This window comes from Glandiceps talaboti, chromosome 23 (assembly GCF_964340395.1).
Source record: "Glandiceps talaboti chromosome 23, keGlaTala1.1, whole genome shotgun sequence".
Lineage (NCBI taxonomy): Eukaryota > Metazoa > Hemichordata > Enteropneusta > Spengelidae > Glandiceps > Glandiceps talaboti.
The window spans coordinates 457,400-476,593 of record NC_135571.1 but is presented as its reverse complement, the minus strand read 5'-3'; the positions used below and the strand labels follow the sequence as shown (position 1 = coordinate 476,593).

Below are 19,194 nucleotides of genomic sequence, written 5' to 3'. Positions count from 1 at the left end.
TTGGGTGTCGTTGCCCTACATGTCTTGTGTAAGCAATTGCTTTACACTATGCAGTACGATTCAACACAGAATAGTACATGTACACTCAATTAGTTAGTTGCCTGTAGTCTCTTGTGCATTACAGTAACTAATAACAGGTTGATATGCATGGCCAGCATGTAAAATTGCGAAGAACCTAGTTTAGCCTGTCCTTGCAGTGCTATGTGTCTGCTATGCATTAATTACCCTAGTTCAGTTCAGTGTGATTTAGAATAGTGAGTGAGGTGAATTACAAACCACGTCCAATTGTTGTTGCTTATATTGAGTCTCTTGTGTGTTAGCAGAGTTTAAGCAGAGTTTGATTTGTATGTTGTATGAAATTAATAGGGTGCAGTAAAGAAGTTGGTTGACCTTGTCATTGCAGCTCTACATACATTATACAACCCCTAGATCAGTAGAGTACAATAGAGATTAAAGTGAACAGCTGTATTGTCATTGGCCTATATATGTCATGGAAGCAAAAATAGCAATGTCTGATTTGAATACCACTGTACCAAGTAAAGGGAACACCCACTTCATTTCCTTAACCCTTTCATGACTAGAGACGAGTTTTTAATAATATGGGGACCCAATTTATATGAATATTTTCATAATTACAATAATATTACTTTATTAGGAAGTAACATTTCTTTAATTCCAGTCTAAAATGAAGTTGATATATGCCAAAAATTTACATAAAACAAGAATTTTGTCCAAACAATTTTGGCGGGAATGTTTTCAGTATTGAAGGGGTTAAAGCTACACTATAACTGTAACTGGATGTTTTCAAACAATGCATTCACTAAAAATTGTTAAATACACATATTTAAGCAGTTCACATAGCAACTAGGGGTCGATTCATAGACCCTCGATGGTCCATTGTATCCTGAAGTAGTACAGCAATAGGGTGAAATCTTGATTACATTGGGTCACTGATTTTGGGTGCGGACCTAAAAATCCATTTGATTGGATATATTGCACCATAGTATGTGTACTAGTTGCACATTGTCAAATACATTTATCCAAAGGTAATTTAGTTCTTTTTCAGGTTGTTCAATGTCATGAGTAAGTTAATCTAATAAAAACCATTAAATCAAGTGTTCCACTTGTAGCTATAAGTCTTTTGTGTGTTACCCTAGATCAACAACTTTTAATTCTTATATAGTGAATGAACACAATGACTACCTTGGAACAATTACTAATGTGTGTTAATACCCTAGTAGATCAACAACTTTTAATTCTTATGTAGTGGATGAACACAATGACTACTTTGAACAATTACTATCCAAGTAGATCAACAAAGTTTAATTTGTATAATTTATAAATTAAATAGCAAGTGAAGAGAACAACTACCATGGCACATTATTACTCTATATCTTAATGTAGGTTGCCATAGATCAAGTTTAATTTATATAATTTATAAATTTGTCACATAATTTTTTGTGATTGGGACTTACTATACACTACAGTGATGTGTCTTCTTTATTAAAAGTTGTGTGGAACTGACCACATGTAAATTCATGGTTTCCTGGTGAATGGATGCACTGATTTTAGGGTCCGTACCATAAAATATGAATTCATAACATTTTCTTCCTGTGTTTTGTGTGTAACTACTACACACATTTATCCATCAATGATTCTACTGACAGATATATCACAGGAAATAGTGTGGTCACTAGAGGGCGCTGTTCAGTGAGAGCCAAGCCCCATAATGTGAGTCAGCTATGTTAGTCATTCATTATTACACATCACTGACTTTGCATGAGTTGTAGGACATCCTGTCACATAGAAAGGTTAGTTACTAGTTACACTAAGTGAAAGGTTAGTTACTAGTTACACTAAGTGAAAAGTTAGTTAGTAGTTACACTAAGTGAAAGGTTAGTTAGTAGTTACACAAAGTACTGAAGTCATTGCGGTGCATAGTATCAATTTCAAAGCAGTATTCACCCTAACTAAAAACAGGATTGTATAATTGGTACTCTAGTCCTGTATATCATTATTATATTTATATTATTAAATTATTTTATATAACTTTCTATGATCTCCTCAAACAGGTTGAACAAAGCCCTCTTGTAATTTCTGTGTTCTATCTGAAAAAGGTAACTAGGAGCTCTGGACAACTGCCATGGGTCCATATATTTATCAGCTCTGAACAAGGTAGCAGGGGTACTTGAGGCTTCTAAGTTCTTGTAATTTCTGTGTTCTCTCTGAACAGTTACAGTGTAACAGGGCACAAGTTGCATCCGTCTTGAAAAAAAATGTTTATTGTAATGTTTAAGAAACAAATGGAAAAACTTTATGAAAATATATATCCTGGCACAAGTATGCCAAAATTTCCCCAAATTACAGCTAAATAATCCAAAATCATAAAAAAATAGTAATTTGACTATTATATAGTAGGTTAGTTAATTGTGGAAATTATTTATTACCATTTTATCATTTTAAAGAATTTATCAAATTAGAAATATATATGTTGAGGAAAGTTGAAGAAACCGTAAGAGTGACAAGGTAGTTTTCCATAATAAATATCGTATAGTATCAGGGGTGAACAAATCCACTGGTCCTGGGTCCGGGACTAGTGATTTTTTTGGCAGACCACACAAATTTTACCTTGTCTGGTCTGTCGGACCAGTACCTAACTGTTAATAACGGTATGTTAAAAAGTCTTCTGAATATACAGATTCATAGGTAAGATTTAATGTTTCACATTAGCGGGACCTGGGACCACTAATTCTTTCAGCAGGACCACTGGATTTTTTAAGGCACTGGTCTGGGGACCACCAGTTCACAAAATGATTTGTTCACCACTGAGTTATAGTAGTTTATAATAGTGAGATGCAGATTTACAAATACAATATAATAAATATACAGAAAATTTGTACCAGCCCCATTGGGTTTATAAGTCACTTTTTTCCAAAGCAAATTAATAAACAAACAGAACATCTATAAACTTACATACAATTTGTAAACATAAAAGAAAAATATACATAACACAGTGTAGGGTAACTATAATCTAAAAAATGTCTCCTCCCTTTAAAAGCATTATACACATACTAGTATAAAATTTATGAATGCTAAAAAGCTAATGTTCATCCTCCTCTTAATCCTTATTGATATTTCTAGCTACATTTCTCATTCTCCCTTAAGAATTAAAATAGCACACTTTATTTTTAACAATGGAAAGAGGATGTCCATACAGTCTTTGTCAAATTGAATGAATTTAAGAATTAATGAATTTATGATATTTCTAGCTACATTTCTCATTCTCCCTTAAGAATTAAAATGACACAATTTATTTTTAACAACGGAAAGAGGATGTCCATACAGTCTTTGTCAAATTGAATGAATTTAAGAATTAATGAATTTATGATATTTGTAGCTACATTTTCCATTCTCTTCATTTATTTTTAACAACGGAAAGAGGATGTCCGTGTATAACTGCTCAGTGATTCTTTGTCAAATTGAATTATTGATATTTTTTGACACCCACTGCTAACTAGACTGTCAATCAGTCCAGGTTCCAGTAACTGACATATCATGAAATAAAAACGTTCTTTAAAAATTCAGTATAAATTAATTTTTTGTTTGTTTTCACACTGTAATTATTTTTAAATCAGCCATATTCCAGTTTGAGTTACCCTAACTAAGGTTGCATACACCCCCATCCTTACATACACCTTCCAGCAGTTTGCCCCCCCCCCTCACCTTTTACCAATACCTCCCCTCCATCTAATGCTTCTCAACCAGACTATTCATTCATTCCAGATTCCTATGTCTTTTACATATGTATAAGATAAGTAACATTGTATAAAGTATTAGCTTCATATTGTTTGTTTATTTTCACACCCTATTAAGTCCTGTTAAGTAGTTAGCAATTCAAGATAATCTAGTTATATAAGTCAACAAAATGTGTGCAGGAAGAAAGAACAAATATACAATTCATGCCTGCCCAGTTTTCCCAGTCCAAGTCGGACAGTGTGCCCCTAACCATGGAAGTTATACTTCCATGCCCTAACTGACTAATGTTCTGGGTGAAAATGATAAAAAATGTGTGTTTTCTTGTGAATCCACATATAGTTTAGGGTTATAAGAACATCAAATCTTGATAGGGACACAAAGAAATGTATTTTGCCTCTGAATGTAAAAATTTGAAAATGCGGAGAAGGTTAAAATGTACAGATATTACCCAGATATTACACACCTACTCAGTTTACATATATTATTTTTATTGTCACTATACCATCAAGGTGTTATCTATTTGAACCTTTGAGAGAGAGAGAGAGAGAGAGAGAGAGAGAGAGAGAGAGAGAGAGAGAGAGAGAGAGAGAGAGAGAGAGAGAGAGAGAGAGAGAGAGAGAGAGAGAGAGAGAGAGAGAGAGAGAGAGAGAGAGAGAAAGAAAGGGAGAGGGAGAGAAGGGGAGAGGGAGAGAGAGAATTGGTAATGTCATAATTTCAACACACCTACATAGTTTTAAAATATTATATCCTTATATCAAAATAAGGATTACATAGGATTATTCTTTTGTTCTGAACCAACTTTTTCTATAAATCTGCCAAACAAACCTAGTTGATAATCTGAATAGATTGATCTCTTTATCTTGTGGTGTTACATAATTATTACACTGCATCCCTGTACTTGATGTTAATACTTTTGTAATACAGATATGATTGTAAGACAAGTACTTGAGTTTATTATTAACTAATTTTGTTGTCACTAAAAAAACAGTTGAAATATCTAATGCTCTGAGTACTGCTATCAGGCTTGTCTGCACAGGTACTTGTTTTCCCCAAGATGTGATTCAAAATACAATAAAATATCAATAATATTGAAGATACTTGGCAAATATTATATGATAGGGGTAAAATATAACACAGATTTCATGTAAGTAAATAATATTTCACTGTGTGACTTATGTAGTCTAGATGCCAATGTAGTCTCTAACTGTAAATCGTAACAAAACCGTATAGGAACTAGACTAGGGAGGTACTTACGTGATCCTAGAAACCGGTGGTTTCATTAGAAACCACGGACTATTAAACAGACATGATGAGGTTCACACTTTTTGGTTAAGTCTAGTTCCTATACCTGTCAACGTTTTCTATGATCTTTATCCTGCTGGAGATGGTCATAGTGATGATAATGTGTATAGGAAACTAGACTAATTTTGGTCTGTTATAATGTATGTGACTCTAGAACCTATGGTGGTCTGTATAGTGATATCCTTTATCCAATCACAAGATCTCTCTTGTACAGGGTTAGAGATGATTCCATACATCCAGACTAGTTTCTGGCTGGCTCAGATGTAGTCGAAAGAGTTTTTCTGTCAGGTTTGAATTTGGAGATCTCTATACTCCAGAGAGATCTACATACATCACATTCAAACCCAATGGCTAAGTTTGTAGACTATCTCAGGTGCAATGTGTGTCAGATTCAAACCCAATGGCTATGTAAGTTTCTAGACTATCTCAGGTGCAATGTGTGTCAGATTCAAACCCAATGGCTATGTAAGTTTCTAAACTATCTCAGGTGCAATGTATGTCAGTTCTTGTTTCACCTTTGAAATAGTATCTACATAGTTTACATAGCCCACATATGATGGGAATCTCTACTTCTAGAACAAACACTGACATAGTGTACATATTTCCTATATGCCCAAATTTGACCTTTGTGTAATTATGGTCCTGGACAGCATATAGATCACTATATACATGTGCAGACCAAAGGAAGCGACTTGCCCACAAATATGTAACAGGATTCGATAGTTTCCTGTACGTTTGTTTTCACGGGCACCTCCCCTGTCTATAATTGGTATGACCCTGTCTATGCACTGCCCACTCTTGAGAGGTGGCTTTCCCACAGGATGTACTATTAATGGTATAGGGGTGTATATACTACTTAAAACCTCAACTGGTTTAAATAAAAGATTCTTAAATGTAATGATTTATTAATAACATCTTAGGAAGTACTCATTTTCTGCAAATATAGATTTTGCTTCTCAAAATTTGTTGTTTTGTGTCATTTATGATTATTACATATGACCATCCCCCCTAAAATTGAATGGTTTGGTCTTTGTTTACATTTAGGATTCCACCCACCTAGTGTTGTATCATGGCATCTCTTCCCCCAGGAAGTCATCAGCCCAGTATATAATTACGATACTTTGTTGAATGAAATTCAAACCAGTGACAGTTTTAGTGTAGAGAACTGTGGACGATACAGTGTTGTTTGCCACGTTAAATGCTCTACATGCCAGCCATACTGAGAACTCCGGGGATAGTATAAAACATTGGATTAACTTCACAACTTCACCTGAAAATTTACTACTGGATAGATTATTTTATACCTGTTGAGTTGTGTCAAGTTTTGGAATACTCAACATTTTGTTTCTGGAGTTAACTCTCATATCTTACAAATTTGCCATCAGAGGTAAGTTTATTTTTGGTAGATTTTTTTTGAGAAGATATTCATGACTTGTTGACTGTTAGATCTGTTGGAATGCATTGACAATCATATATATATATTTGTAATCTAGTAACTGATAAAATGGTATATACATTAGAAAAATTAATTGAAAGAAAAAACATTAAAAGATTTTAAAGCAAGTTTTTGACTTTGAGGTTTTCATAGAATAGAAAATGGTTTTGTTCATATTTTTCATGAAAGCTTCATCTTTGGAAAATCTTTTGTAAAAATTTGTACAAAGTGTTTTTGAGCTGTTATTGAGACAAACTTAAGAAATAAAGGATTTTCTTGTATCAAAAAATTAAAACATACAGAGATGGAAATTGTGTAAAGATGAGAAAATGTGATTATAATGACTTTTGAGGTATGTTGGAAACTCGAAATCCATAAAATTACCATTAATGGTACATTTATTATAATTCTTGGTTTCAACTGATAGTTTTATTATTTTATCAAAATAATTTCCATAATTTATCCTTTGGCTTATGAGAGCCATAACTGCAAAAGAAATTGGGGTAATTATTGACAAAGACTATTATTAATATGTAACGAAATACAAAGATATATATTTGGGTGTTCTTGTATAAATTGATGACTTTAAATTGGATATTCTTAACACTATAACAGTGTGTATAGTTATGTTGCTTTTTTCATTACAAGGACAGAAAATTCTGAATATCATTGAACCATAGCACAGGTGAAAATCAGTCAAACCATGCTAGTTGTGACACTGTGACAGCTAGGAAAATCAGTCAAACCATGCTAGTTGTGACACTGTGACAGCTAGCAAGTGAACTGATGAGTAATGCATTGGTTTATAGCTGAGTTCATTTACATGTAATTGTGATGTGCTGGGTACATTTCTTAATAACTGTGGGCAATTTGATTTAGAACTCATAATATTATTCCCCATTAGAATTTCTGTCAAACTTGCAGTTTAGATCAGTTAGAACACTTTAGTTCATTTAAACAGCTAAATGATATAATTTGACACAAAGTAGCAACATTGGTACTCTAACTTGTTACAATATATGTAGTGTGGAATTTGTTACTGACACAGTTTCAAAAATGGTTAATGTCGTTTTGTTTCAAAGTTACAAATTTTGTAACCCATCAAAATTGTCAGTAATTCCATCGACTATAAAAGCAAATGTTTATAACTATACATGAACTATACGTGAACCATGTACTTGTACACGTGTGTACACGAGTTTAAAAACAGACGTTTATAGCCATTCTTGTACTTGTCTTTAGAATGATAAGATATTGTACAATAATACATGTACGATGTAGGGCTGCATCTTATTTCTAGGTTACTTGTATGTTGGAAATACTGTAGACATTTATTAGCTGTTTCTGTTCTTGTTTATACTTTGTATAAAATCATACTGCACTCAATCTGTAGGCTAGATATGTTCTGTTAGAGTAACTCTGATTCAAAACTTCTTGAGAAGTCCTCTAAGGTGTGAAACTAGTAGAAAATTCAAGCTGTTTTTGTATTCATTGCTGACTGTGCAGACTGTTTTAAATTAGGAAAAACACTTTAAACATGAGACAGCCTACTCAGATGTCTGAAACACTGTGTATTTTCAACATGTGGCAGAGAACTAGACCACTTGTACATGTAGACATAATCAGGTCAAGCATGCAAGTCCCTAATTTAATGTGAACTGAAGTTTTACTGGTTCAGTGCAACTCATCCTAACAAATTGCTATCAAGTAGTCAGTCAACAGGACTATTATTGAAACTATGAAGTCTGAAACAGAACATTGCAATATTTTCTTCTAAATACTTGAGCTTTATACTACATGTATTGTAGCACTTGCAAAGAAAACATACACGGTAGTCAAGTTCGTAAGAGTGAGATGATAAACTATAGCACTATCAGCCAAATTTTATAAACCAGACAATGAAATGTAGCACTGTTTGTAAGATTTTATCAAACCAGATGATAGCATCCATGTTATAGTGAAATTTGTGTTGTGTCAGTCAGTACTCTATTTCAGTTTTACTGGTTTCAATTGTAAAAGTCCTGAGGTAACAGATTCAGTTTTACTGGTTTCAATTGTAAAAGTCCTGAGGTAACAGATTCAGTTTTACTGGTTTCAATTGTAAAAGTCCTGAGGTAACAGATTCAGTTTTACTGGTTTCAATTGTAAAAGTCCTGAGGTAACAGATTCAGTTACAAATTGTGGTTATTTTCATCTGGGTCCAATTTTAGAAATTAATGAACAAACATGTTTTGCTCCAGGTGCTATTTCACTTATCAACTTGGAATGTCAACCTGGACTTGGGTCTTTTCAAATTTTTTATTCAAATTTTTTACCAAATGCAAATTTATTTAAACATTAATATCTAGGAACTGATTTTCAGATGTAGAGTATCTTACTTTGTTAATGATTCTGTGTGTGATGGTGATTACCAAAAGTTTTAGGCAGTATCACTCAACTTTTATTCCCGCCTAAAAAAAACTTTTGAACAAATTTTTGTAAATCTGTAACATTTTGGCCAAAATCAACGTTATTCTGCACTTGGAGCATAACAAATGTTAGTTTTTAATGGTTTGATGTTAAATTTTGGTTCAAAGTGTGATGGCTCATTTAGTTTGTCGATGATTATCTCTGAGTCAACGACATTGTAATGTTCTATGTGTAATGTTACATTACTATATCTTTGTGGGCAGCTATCAATGACAATAATTTATAACATGTCTAATTGGATTACAGCAGTAAGAAGTAATGTGTACTTTATTTAATTTTGTGTGAGAAGTTAAAGCCATGAAAAACAATTTTATGTGTAAGAATTAGAAAGGATTTTATGAGAAGTAATCCTATACTTGGTAAATTAATCAATTTTTTGTGAGGAAAGATTAAAAGTTTATAATCTAGAATAATTTAATGTGTAAATTTAGATCTGGGATTTAAAAATGGATTAATACTGCGTTCAGAGTCCATTTTATGGGAAAATGGTAACGCTATCAAAAGCAGTTTATGTGAAGAAATTGAAATTGAAGAAGGTAGTATTGTCAATTTCATGGGAAGTTAACATTTATAGAACAATTAAAGTGAGAATGTGTAGGGTATAAAGATTGAAAGTGTATGGCTCAGTTTGGGGGAGGTGGGACTTAGGGAAGGTCAAAGCTATCAAAAACAGTTCAGGTGTAAAATTATCTAAAATTGAAGCAGTAAATAATAGTAATGAGTAATATGTACATTATGACAAGTTTTGTGGGGGATGTCAAAGCTATTAAGAATCATTTCGTCATAAACCAAAGCCTCTTTGACAGTTCTCCCTTGATAATTGTCACAGTGTCACGGCAGGAATATCAGCTCTGGTTTGCCAGAATAATAAGGACAATGAATGTCTGTGATTGAAGTAGTAATATTTTATTATGTACATTGCTTGTGGGGAAAGGTCAAAGCTATCAAAAACAGTCCATGTATAAAATTATATATGATTCAAGTAACATAATATGTACATTGCTTAATTTTTGTGGGGGCAGGCTAACGCTATCAAAAACAGTTCAAATTTATATATGATTCAAGCAGTAATATAATATGTACATTGCTTAATTTTTGTGGGGGTAGGTTAACGCTATCAAAAACAGTGTATATGTCAAATTTAATATAGGATTGGAGAAATAGTTAAAGGTATATTGCTATATTTTTATGTAGGCAAGTTAGAGCAATCAAAAACAATTTTATGTGTAAATGTGTTAGATTCTAGGAGTAAATGAATTACTAGTGCATGGCTACATTTTTGTGGGAGGAAGGTTATAGCTATGAAGAATAATTAATGTGTAAAATTATCTAGGACTAAAGCAATTTAGTGACAAGGTTTAAACCTACAATTAAGCTATGTGTAAAGGTCTGGGATTAATATAACTTAGAATCTAAACGTATCGACTTCAATCATCTATGCTTTCCTTGTAGTAGAATCTAAACGTATCGACTTCAATCATCTATGCTTTCCTTCTAGTAGAATCTAAACATATCGACTTCAATCATCTATGCTTTCCTTCTAGTAGAATCTAAACATATCGACTTCAATCATCTATGCTTTCCTTCTAGTAGAATCTAAACATATCGACTTCAATCATCTATGCTTTCCTTCTAGTAGAATCTAAACGTATCGACTTCAATCATCTATGCTTTCCTTCTAGTAGAATCTAAACGTATCGACTTCAATCATCTATGCTTTCCTTCTAGTAGAATCTAAACATATCGACTTCAATCATCTATGCTTTCCTTCTAGTAGAATCTAAACGTATCGACTTCAATCATCTATGCTTTCCTTCTAGTAGAATCTAAACATATCGACTTCAATCATCTATGCTTTCCTTCTAGTAGAATCTAAACATATCGACTTCAATCATCTATGCTTTCCTTCTAGTAGAATCTAAACATATCGACTTCAATCATCTATGCTTTCCTTCTAGTAGAATCTAAACGTATAGACTTCAATCATCTATGCTTTCCTTCTAGTGGAATCTAAACATATCGACTTCAATCATCTATGCTTTCCTTCTAGTAGAATCTAAACGTATCGACTTCAATCATCTATGCTTTCCTTCTAGTAGAATCTAAACGTATAGACTTCAATCATCTATGCTTTCCTTCTAGTAGAATCTAAACGTATAGACTTCAATCATCTATGCTTTCCTTCTAGTAGAATCTAAACGTATAGACTTCAATCATCTATGCTTTCCTTCTAGTAGAATCTAAACGTATAGACTTCAATCATCTATGCTTTCCTTCTAGTGGAATCTATGCATTTTGACTTCAATGCTTTCCTTGTAGAATCTAAGCATACTGATTTCAAACAAAAGTTGTAGAAAGAAGGCAGTAAAGTCAAAATGCTTAGATTCTACTAGGAAAGCATTGAAGTCAATATATGTTTAGATTCTACTAGGAAAGCATTGAAGTCAATATATGTTTAGATTCTACTAGAAAAGTATTGAAGTCAATATATGTTTAGATTCTACTAGAAAAGTATTGAAGTCAATATATGTTTAGATTCTACTAGAAAAGTATTGAAGTCAATATATGTTTAGATTCTACTAGAAAAGTATTGAAGTCAATATATGTTTAGATTCTACTAGGAAAGCATTGAAGTCAATATATGTTTAGATTCTACTAGAAAAGTATTGAAGTCAATATATGTTTAGATTCTACTAGGAAAGCATTGAAGTCAATATATGTTTAGATTCTACTAGGAAAGTATTGAAGTCAATATATGTTTAGATTCTACTAGAAAAGTATTGAAGTCAATATATGTTTAGATTCTACTAGGAAAGCATTGAAGTCAATATATGTTTAGATTCTACTAGAAAAGTATTGAAGTCAATATATGTTTAGATTCTACTAGAAAAGTATTGAAGTCAATATATGTTTAGATTCTACTAGAAAAGTATTGAAGTCAATATATGTTTAGATTCTACTAGGAAAGCATTGAAGTCAATATATGTTTAGATTCTACTAGAAAAGTATTGAAGTCAATATATGTTTAGATTCTACTAGGAAAGCATTGAAGTCAATATATGTTTAGATTCTACTAGAAAAGCATTGAAGTCAATATATGTTTAGATTCTACTAGAAAAGTATTGAAGTCAATATATGTTTAGATTCTACTAGAAAAGTATTGAAGTCAATATATGTTTAGATTCTACTAGAAAAGTATTGAAGTCAATATATGTTTAGATTCTACTAGAAAAGTATTGAAGTCAAAATGCTTAGATTCTACTAGAAAAGCATTGAAGTCAAAATGCTTAGATTCTACTAGAAAAGCATTGAAGTCAAAATGCTTAATAGATTCTAAGGAAAGCATTGAAGTCAATATATGCTTAGATTCTACTAGGAAAGTATTGAAGTCAATATACTTAGATTTTAGGGTAGGATTAATAGTACTCTGCTCTATTTTTGTGGGGGAAGGTTAAACTTTTACATATAATATGAAGAACTAGATCAGGTTACATGGCATTTAGAAATCAGATTACTCAGGTGGGTTGGAATATTAGATACGCGGGTGGGTCAGCTTATCATTTTGAGGGGGCAGGTTATTGTAGCACCTATGTCAGTTTTGAGATATAACATTGGTAATGGTCTTTATAAACATGAAACATGTAAAATACTTCCTGAGATATAGTCTGTAAACAGCACAAATAGTGCAATGACCTCTACATCATTGTATCTTTTCCTTTTCTCATCAATTTTGTCCCCTACTTTGTTTATCTTACATTGTCACTCCATACATCAAGGTTTCCTGAATTAGTACATCCTGTCACTGACCACACCTTTATCTTTAATGGTTCCTTCCTATGCCCATATTTAGCTGTAAACTTTGATCCAGGTTTGCATCTCATTATCATATTTAATGTTGTTCCAGTCCTAGTTTGTGTTTGTGAACTTTGTTTCAACCATGCTGTCAACCTCTGTACATTGCATGAGTAGGTGTACATACTCAATTACGTGTGTATTCATTGCATTGGTTGAGTGACATATAGAGGGCGCTATTACAAATGTTGGGGTAGCTGGGGTAGAGTTGAACTATACTGCACTGTAATGTAAATGTCAAATTTTTTAAGAGATTGCTTTTGAAATGAATAAAGATCTTATATGGTTATATACATGTATATGTTGTAACACAACCACCACTATGGTGACTGTTGACCAAGCCTTAATGGTTATATATATGTTGTAACACGGCCACCACTATGGTGACTGTTGACCAAGCCTTAATGGTTATATATATGTTGTAACACGGCCACCACTATGGTGACTGTTGACCAAGCCTTAACGGTTATATATATGTTGTAACACGGCCACCACTATGGTGACTGTTGACCAAGCCTTAACGGTTATATATATGTTGTAACACAACCACCACTATGGTGACTGTTGACCAAGCCTTAATGGTTATATATATGTTGTAACACAACCACCACTATGGTGACTGTTGACCAAGCCTTAATGGTTATATATATATATATGTTATAACACAACCACCACTATGGTGACTGTTGACCAAGCCTTAACGGTTATATATATGTTGTAACACAACCACCACTATGGTGACTGTTGACCAAGCCTTAACGGTTATATATATGTATATGTTGTAACACAACCACCACTATGGTGACTGTTGGCCAAGCCTTAATGGTTATATATATGTTGTAACACAACCACCACTATGGTGACTGTTGGCCAAGCCTTAATGGTTATATACATATATATGTTGTAACACAACCACCACTATGGTGACTGTTGGCCAAGCCTTAACGGTTATATATATGTATATGTTGTAACACAACCACCACTATGGTGACTGTTGACCAAGCCTTAATGGTTATATATATGTATATGTTGTAACACAACCACCACTATGGTGACTGTTGGCCAAGCCTTAACGGTTATATATATGTTGTAACACAACCACCACTATGGTGACTGTTGGCCAAGCCTTAATGGTTATATATATGTTGTAACACAACCACCACTATGGTGACTGTTGGCCAAGCCTTAATGGTTATATATATGTATATGTTGTAACACAACCACCACTATGGTGACTGTTGGCCAAGCCTTAACGGTTATATATATGTTGTAACACAATCACCACTATGGTGACTGTTGGCCAAGCCTTAATGGTTATATATATGTATATGTTGTAACACAATTACCACTATGGTGACTGTTGGCCAAGCCTTAATGGTTATATATATATATATGTTGTAACACAACCACCACTATGGTGACTGTTGGCCAAGCCTTAATGGTTATATATATATATATGTTGTAACACAACCACCACTATGGTGACTGTTGGCCAAGCCTTAATGGTTATATATATATATATGTTGTAACACAACCACCACTATGGTGACTGTTGGCCAAGCCTTAATGGTTATATACATGTATATGTTGTAACACAACCACCACTATGGTGACTGTTGGCCAAGCCTTAATGGTTATATACATATATATGTTGTAACACAACCACCACTATGGTGACTGTTGGCCAAGCCTTAATGGTTATATATATATATATGTTGTAACACAACCACCACTATGGTGACTGTTGGCCAAGCCTTAACGGTACTAAATATATTGTAACACAACCACCACTATGGTGACTGTTGGCCAAGCCTTAACGATACTAAATATATCATAACACTGACACAACATTTTTGATGATTGTTAAACCCAAAATATCATTAAAGGGGAACACCACTCCAGGAAATAGAGATATTCTAGTAAACTATGGATTCTGGAGAGTTATTTTCTGATTTTATGTCACCTACAGTTACTTGTGAATTCAGAGAGACATCAAGTTGATAGTACATGTATAACCCAAGAAGACTTGGGTCCTGCTTTCTGGCCAAAGCATTAAGTAAAAGACTGTTAGTGTGGCAAAATGCCAAGTAGGAGGGGAAAAGCTAAAGCCAAAACCTGTAGTTGTGTAATAAAGTTATGTATGAAAACTGAAGTCAAAATAACAATATTTGGCAAATTTTATTGTAATTTTTAACATTCACAACATATAATTTTTTTTGACTGGCCAAGATGTATTATTTACTTCTGTTAATGATTCATACATAAATTAGATAACTGTATGCTAACAATCTTAATACTCTCATGATGTACAATGACTCATTGCTTGAAAGTTGACAATGACATACTTTTCCCGCTAAAAATCTATTTGAATAAATTTTGAAAACACAAACATTTTTGGACACAATTCAACCTACTTCTAGGCTAGACTTATAGAAAATGTCTTTAGTTTAGTTTAGTTTATTCAAATGAAACTATTCATAGCCAAAAACCAGGATAAAGTATTTTAGTGTAATGACTATGTTAATGTCATCTCAGTGTATGTTTATTTCTAGGATGTTACATTTGTCTTAGTAACTAACTTCTAACCGACATTGTTAAAAACAGTTGATTGCATTGTAGGGATATCCCTGACATTTTTATATACACAAAAAATTACCTAAAAATTAATGGCAGGTATTAAAGTTCAAAGTAAAATTCATGTAAACATAAATTTATCTCATATTGAGTAAAACTGATAAGCCCATATGGACAATACCAATGTGTCTCTTTAAATAGGTAGGGAAGGTTAGATAGTTGAGGGGCATAACAGGTGCATGGATGACCTAGATCTAAGAGTTATTAGGACAACATACTCACAGGGTTATATCAAAATTGAATATTTTCTTGTCATTGGGTTTCATTTAGTACTCTGTGAGTCAGAGATAATACATGGTAGGAATGTACATGTATCTATTCATTGCCATGTTGCTCTGTTTTTAATATAGTATATGCATAAAGAAGACATCACTATAAGGTAGGCAGTACATTCCCTTGATCCAGCTTCTGTGTTTTTGCTAAGGTCTGGGAATCCGGTAACAGGAAGTGGACGGGTCTGGGAAACTGGTATAGTTTCTAATACATTATACCATAAGTTTGGTGGGAACCCTGTAAAAATGTCATAGAAACACAGGTAGATTTTACCACTTACCACCCTTGACAAAAACACAGTTTAATATTAATGTAAAATGTATGAAAGAATGTATAGTAATGCATCTGTATCTATGTCTGTCTGTCTGTCTGTCTGTCTGTCTGTCTGTCTGTCTGTCTGTCTGTCTGTCTGTCTGTCTGTCTGTCTGTCTCCCTGTCTCTCTGTCTGTCTGTCTGTCTGTCTGTCTGTCTCTGTCTGTCTCTCTGTGTTTGTCTGTGACTCTGTCTGTCTGTCGTCTAGTAATCACCCTATGGTCATAAGTATTTTCCAGTTGAACGCAGAAAAATATCAGAGAATAACATAATTATACCAGTGCCAGTAATATCAAAGACAAATCGGGGAAAGTAATGGCCATTTTGAATGTTTTGACTCATATTTCAAATGCAGCAGAACCAATAATGTAGATGTGCATTGTTGTGACATAGAACAACCAGAGTACAGTATATATATTCCATGTTTTTTGTTCCAACTTGGCTTGTGCATGGTACATGTATGATAACATGTGATTCTTCATGTTGAGATCTGACCATATCACTTTTAAGTATCAACTGGTCCAGCCATTGTCAAGTATGATCTAGTCTTATTTATTTCATTATTAGAATTAGTTCAGGCTGACTTAGTCCTTTGAATTAATATAGAGGCATGCTACACTGTAATTATTAATTCTATTTATAACTGGAAACATTTAAGTATGCATTCACTTTGGTAGATATAGGTTACAAGTAAATGTAGGTGACCAGGATGGCTTTGCATGTAACGTTCAACACTTCAGATTAGGAATGGTTGAACTGTTTAGGCCTAATAAAAAAATCGTGTGGTTCTGATTACACTCAATTTCAGAATACATTGTAGGTGGGGTAGGTAGATTTTTGTATTTTATTTACTATATTTTTTTTTCATATGTTATTGTGAGTGTCTAGTTCATGTTCTCCATTATTTTCCAAATGGTCTCTGTGTTGTTTATTTCTTCCTATCAGATGTACCGCCATTACAGATTGGAAGAACTGTTTTATATTGTCCTTTTAAGTTGGTCAGTTTTCGGCATCCACTATTTCTCATGAGGTTTATGGATTCCGTCTACATGTATGGTTCCATTTTGCCAATACAACATACTGAGTACTAGTAGCACCAATCACAGGGGGTTTATGGGTTCTGTCCGTGGTTCCCTTCTGTCAATGCAACATACTTGTAGGTGGTATATGTGTTCAATGGAAGACTTGTTAATACCTTTATTTGCTTTTAACAGAAAAAATCTATTTCCCATGTGAATAGATACTGGCAGAATTAGTCCTACACGTTGGTCATTCCTCAGTCATTTCTAACACTAATTAGCATGGCATTTAATTCAAAAGCAGCTGTGAAAAGCCTGTTTCCATAGTAACAATAGCATGTATTTTTGTTGTTGCTGACGTACACACATTGTATTCTATAGATTTTGAAACAAATTTTGTAAATGTGATATGCATAAATTCTTCATCAAGAGACAAGTATAACCTTGTGTAAGGGTGATTTGTATGAAATTTGTCACGTGTTGTCATTTAGACCCTATGTGAAGCAAAGACATTTGTGTAAAATCTTAAACTTAAAGGTAACACTTTTAATTGCATTGTTTAATTTCATTGTAAAACCTTGAATAGTGTAGAAGTGTTAGCCCTTCAAGTCTACACGTAGGCGGCGATAGTCCTTCGAGTCTACACCTAGGCGGCGATAGTCCTTCAAGTCTACACGTGACGTAGGCTGCGATAGTCCTAATCAAGTCTACACGTAGGCTGCAATAGTCCTTCAAGTCTACACGTATTGTAGGCTGATAATACTGACTATATAAGTTTCAAATTCAAATTTTTTTTTATGGGGGGGGGGGACATTTCATGAGTTGCAACAGTGTAATTTGGGATAATGATCCAAGTTGTGTCATTATAGGAACACAAGCTGAGTTGATATGTTTTGGAGTTCATCTGAGTTAATCCACCCCTCACCATTTAGTTTTATGATTCATACATTTTGTATTAATTAGTATTGTTTATTCTATGTGAAATGTGTCACTAGATATATCCAACCGTCTTCTAAGAACTTGTACTAAATATAGAACCAATTAGGATGTATTGGCTGTTTAGGTGTAGCACCCCCGTATTCTTCCAGTACAACTGTGTTCATTGTATAACAGCAAATGCTTCATTCTGCTGTCAGCTCTCTGGTATCACTGCTGGTGAGTTTTTCTTTTATTTTAATTTTTTTCTTTTATATTTTTATTCCGTCGTAATTGTTGTGAAGTTTTTTTTGCCATTGCCTGTATTTCATGGGTTTCATTTGTGTAGATGACATCAAATGTTTGTTGTCGACTGTAAACTAAAAATGGTTTGTGTATGTATATCAGAAACCAAGGTTAAACAAATTTTTACAGTCTGGCTCCTTTTATACAATGTACATCCACATGGCGTACAAAAAGAAAATTGTCTCGCCACCTGATGCTGTATCCTGTTTAACAATTGCTCATTTTTACGAAGGTTTTTGTTTTAATATGACAAATTCTTAAATCACATTTCTTAGAATGTTTCTTAATGATGTTTACTCTGTGATTTATCAGTACGAAAGTTTCTGATAAATGTCTAAAAATTGACTGTCGTTTGAATGAAAATCATAAAACTGAGATTTTGTACAGGATGTTCATTTTTCGGCACATACATTGTTTCTGACAATATGTTTACAACTAAATTTTTTCTCAAGGCTCTATGCTAATCTAATAAGGCTAATTAAATTGCTAGTCTTCATAGTCTTATACCTTCTTCATTGCCGTAATGTTTTTTTTTTTCAAATCTACAACTAATATGCCATTCTTAAAATTATTTTTTATTATTTTGAAACCTTGTATACATTTATTCACACTGCAGTATCTTGATGTCATCAGTCAAGGGAGGAGGGGGGGGGGGATGTTGGTGACTGAGTGGTTAAACCACTTGCCTCTTTAATACAATTGGGTTTGATTAAATTTACCACACTATAAGAAGCTTGTTGTTCAGTTTGACTCTATCCAACAATGCAGGTTTTCCCCGGGTACTCCTGTTGCCTCCTGCACTGAACATTTCTCCTGTATTTGTGCAATGTCTGTTAGATGGTAGGTAAGCATGACCCTCGTCTGAAATTCCCCCCTATTAAACTATGAAGGTCTAATCCATCTTGTAAACAATAAAGGAAT

The 19,194-nt window shown here is 33.4% G+C and overlaps 1 protein-coding gene across 3 annotated transcripts in view; it reads left to right on the top strand.

Annotated features, from left to right (window-relative positions):
* The window catches only part of LOC144452609 (fibroblast growth factor receptor substrate 2-like), a 49,862-nt gene that overhangs the window by 9,677 nt on the left and 20,991 nt on the right, over nucleotides 1-19,194 (top strand). Inside the window, exon 1 of one of the 3 annotated variants that reach the window (XM_078143728.1) lies at nucleotides 6,212-6,445. The exons of the other annotated variants lie outside the window; for them this stretch is intronic. The gene's annotated coding sequence lies outside the window, so the exon portion shown is untranslated. Of the gene's footprint in view, nucleotides 1-6,211; nucleotides 6,446-19,194 lie in introns of those variants that run through there. 3 annotated transcript variants of the gene reach the window in all.